Source organism: Odocoileus virginianus, unplaced genomic scaffold (assembly GCF_023699985.2).
Source record: "Odocoileus virginianus isolate 20LAN1187 ecotype Illinois unplaced genomic scaffold, Ovbor_1.2 Unplaced_Contig_22, whole genome shotgun sequence".
Lineage (NCBI taxonomy): Eukaryota > Metazoa > Chordata > Mammalia > Artiodactyla > Cervidae > Odocoileus > Odocoileus virginianus.
Window position 1 is genome coordinate 58,321 of NW_027224339.1, and position 4,428 is coordinate 62,748.

The window sequence follows — 4,428 nt, forward strand, 5'->3', positions numbered from 1 at the left end:
GTGGCCATTTTCTTTTTCTTTTTTTTTTTTTTAGTTCTACCAGTTTATTGCTACCAACCCATCTCCCTCCACCCTCGTGCACACATGCTCAGTCATGTAACCCCATGGACTGCAGCCTGCCAGACTCCTCTGTCCATGGATTTTTCCAGGCAAGAATACTGGAGAGGGTTGCCATTTCCTTCTCCGATTGTGGCCATTTTAAACTTACCACACATGACAAAGAAATAATGTTCCTGCTAATTTTTCCAATACCAATGCCCATCTGATCTAGATCTTATATCAAATTAGCTATTAATTCTTCCACCACCAATGCTTCTCTGTTTCTTAGACTCATGAATCTGTTACTACTTCTATGATCAACATCCCTGAGGTCTAAACTGCATCTTTGGTATTGCTAATATTCCCCCTATAACTACCCCTCCTGACTATTCAGAGTGTCCAGGTTTCTCTTTACCCTTCTATCAGCAGTGTTCCTCCTGCCTGAGCATCAAAGGTAGATCTCATACAACCATTTCACAATCAATGATTCTGCTATGGATCATAAAACTGTGACTACGTTAATTCTTTTGTAATTAAAGTATGGGTCTCAAATTATGTGTCCCTTTTCCACCATCGGTATTGATCAAATGTGCTCTTGAATCTGTTTCTTGAATCTATTCTGACTTTTGTTAACTCTGTCAGAGATTTTGGGATTCCAGGAGCAGAAAGATTGTAAAGTGAAAGTGAAAGTTGCTTAGTCGTGTCTGACTCTTTTGTGACCCCATGGACTATACAGCCCATGGAATTCTCCAGGCCAAAATACTGGAGTGGGTAGCCTTTCCCTTCTCTGGGGGATCTTCCCAACCCAGAGATGGAACCCAGGTCTCCCACATTGCAGGCGGATTCTTTACCAGCTGAGCCACAAGGGAAGCCCAGAAAGATTGTAAGTGATAGGCAAAGATTGGCCTTGGCAGATCTCAGAGGAGCCAATGGGAGGCTGAGAGGATATTAGTACTGTGAATGACAGGCAGAGGTGAACTGTACCCATGTGAGGGGCCAGTGGCTGAAAGTGACAGGCAAGGATAGACACTGGGAAAACAATGGGAGGCCTGGAAGACAATTATGCTTGGGCTGTAAGTGACAAGCAGGAGTTGACTCTGCCCCACTGAAGGGACAATGGGAGGCTCAGAAGACAGTGAGAATGTGACACTAGCACTGTGAATGACAGCCTGGAATGGGCTCTGACACATTGAAAAGCCAGTGAAGGCTTCCCTGGTGGCTCAGTGGTAAAGAATCTGCCTGCCAGTGCAGGAGACACGGGTTTGATCCCTGATCCAGGAAGATCCTGCATGCCATGGAGCAAATTAGCCTGAGGGCCACCACTATTGAGCCTGTGCTATAGAATCCAGGAAATGCAACTACTGAGCCCACGCACCCTAGAGCTCCACAACAAGAGAAGCCATTGCAATGAGAAGTCCATGTACCCATCACTCGCCACAACTAGAGAAAAGGCTGTGCAGCAACAAAGACCCAGTATAGCCAAAAAAAAAAAAAAAAAAAAAAAGCCAATGATAAGCCTGGAAAGTGGTAAAGCTGGTGCTGAAAACGACAGGCTAGGGTGGATCCTGCCCAAATAAAAGGGTCAATGGGAGTCCTGGAGGGTGCTGACCTGGAGGCTGCAAGTGACAAGCAAGTGTTGGCTCTATCAGCAGTAAAGAATCTGTGGTAGATCTGAAGGATTGCAGTGCTGGGATTTGATGGTCAGATGAGGTGGGCCCTGCCAACACTGAAGGAACAGTAGAAGTTCTGGAGGGCTGTGAGTGATAGGCAGAAGCAGGTTTTATCCTACTAAAGCCCAGTGGGAGGTTGCAGGGAAGGTGATACTGGGTCTAAGGACCAATAAGAGACATGGAGAGTGGTAATGCTGGGTCTGTGAGTAACAGGCCAGGTCAGTGATGGGGAGGGGCTGACTTTGCCAATATATAGCCCCAATGTGAGGCAGTGACCCCAAGCCTGGGAGAAGTGGTACCAGCATTGAAGCCAATAGGAGGACTGCAGGTGATGTTTGGACCAAGAGTGACAGGTGGGGATAGGCTCTGCCACATTGAAGAGCCATCAACCAAATCTTTGCTTTAACCATGAATCTGGATTTCTACAAACTATTCCACCACCACCTGTTTCATATTCCTGACCATAAACTTGAGACTTTCTTATCTATTTCACCATAATCTGACATCCCAACTGTACCTTAGTTAACACTTTCACCAACACTTTTCTGGTCTAACATTAAACCCAGTTAGTCAGTTTAGTTCGCTCAGTCATGTCCCACTCTTTGAACCCAGGTCTCTGTCAAATATTGTGCCATTAATAGCTTTATGATCTCATGCCAATTCCAGCCCTTTATGAACTATTCCATCATAAATGCTACTTTGGTGTAAACCTTGAATTCAGACTGTTATTAACAATACCACTATCAATACCCCTCTGCTCTAAACTTGTATCTGGCCCTGTGTTAACTATTCCAACATCAATTTCATTTTGATCTGGATGCCAAATCCCAAGCATCAAACAACTCTTCCATCATCACTGTCCCCCTAAACTGACCTCCAGTTTGGGTCTCTGTTAACTTGACTACCATCAATTTCCTTCTTTTTTAGAACTTGTCTTTGGTTCTATTATCTTGTTGTTGATCAATGCCTCTATTAAGTTTTCCAATATCTCTGATATTCTAGACTGATTTCAAAGTCAGCCTCTCTAAACTACTCCACTTATGCCTTGAAACTATAGTAATTAACTCTTTAATAATTAGTGTAATACAAACAATAATCACCCATGGGTCTAGGTCTCAAATCCTTGGCTTCTGTCAATTCCTTCATCAATGCCTCTCTGCTTTGAAATTGAGAAAGATCTCTGTCAACTTCTCCACTGTGAATATCCATCTGCTGTGACCTTGAAGCCAGGTCACTTTACCACCATTAATGCCCCTTGAGTCTGACCTTGAAAGTGAATTTCTGTTAACTATGTCTCCATTAGTGTCCCACAGCTGTAACTTCAAACCCAGAGCCTCTATTACCTCTTGCAACATGAATGCCCCTTTAGACAGACCTCAAACTCAAGTATATTTTTAACTATTCTATTATCAAGGTCTCTGTGGATTGACCTTAATCCCAGGCCCCTGTTAACCCCTCCACCATAAATTACCTTCTGGTCTAGATCTCAAATCCCAGGCCTCTGATTTATCTACCTCTATCAGTTTTATTCTGGTCTGACTTCAAATTTTGGTCTGTGAATTCTTTCAAAATAAGTGCCCATTTGGCTTAGATCTAAAATCATGAACCTCTGTTACCAGTTCTATTATCAATATTCTTCTCAACTCAGAACATAGAATGGATGCTTTTACTTTCAAATTCTCTCTGTGCTGATACTGAACCTGGACACCTGTTACCTGTTCCACTATCAGTGCTTCTCCTGTGACCCATGTGTCTGTTAACTATTCTTCCATTAATACCCTTCTAGTCTAACCTTGAATCTGGGCTATTTAAATATTTTAATATCCAGCTTTTCAGGTGTGAACTTAAACCCAAAATCTCAGTTTTCCCCTATTTATTGAGGTATAACTGACAAAAAGTATATATATATATATATACATATATATGTGTGTGTGTGTATATATATATACTGGTTTCCCTGGTGGCTCAGTGGTAAAGAATCTGCCTGTAATGCAGGAGACCCAGGTTCAATCCCTGGGTCAGGAAGATCCTCTGGAGAAGGGAATGGCTATCCACTCCAGTATTCTTACCTGGAGAATTCCATGGACAGAGGAGTCTGGTGGGCTACAGTCCATGGGTCGCAAAGAGTCAGACACGACTGTGAATGAGCACCACAATTAAGTTAATTAACACATTCATCACCTCACATGTTTACTCTTGGGAGTGGTGGTAAGAACAGTTAAGATCCACATTCTTAGCAGATTTCCAGTATACAATGTAGTATTATTAACTATAGTAACTATGCTGTAATTAGATCCCCAGAACCTATTCATCTTTTTCCTGAAAGCTTGTATCGTTTTACCAAACTCTCCCCATTTCCCCCACCTCTTGACCCCTGGCAACCAACATTCTACTCAGTTTCTATGAGTTAGCTTATTTTAGATTCCACATATAAGTTCAGTTGCTTCAGTTCAGTCCAGTCACTCAGTCGTGTCCGACTCTTTGCGACCCCATGAATCGCAGCACGCCAGGCCTCCCTGTCCATCACTAACTCCCGGAGTTTACTCAAACTCATGTCCATCGAGTTGGTGATGCCATCCAGCCATCTCATCCTCTGTCGTCTCCTTCTCCTCCTGCCCCCAATCCCTCCCAGCATCAGGGTCTTTTCCAGTGAGTCAACTCTTCGCATGAGGTGGCCAAAGTATTGGAGTTTCAGTTCAGCATCAGTCCTTCCAATGAA

General features: G+C 43.3%; 1 non-coding gene across 1 annotated transcript; it reads left to right on the plus strand.

Annotated features, from left to right (window-relative positions):
* The first annotated feature begins 3,663 nt into the window (after positions 1-3,663).
* Positions 3,664-3,735, plus strand: TRNAY-GUA (transfer RNA tyrosine (anticodon GUA)). The gene has a single exon. It is a non-coding gene; the product is annotated as a tRNA-Tyr (tRNA).
* Positions 3,736-4,428: the final 693 nt, after the last annotated feature.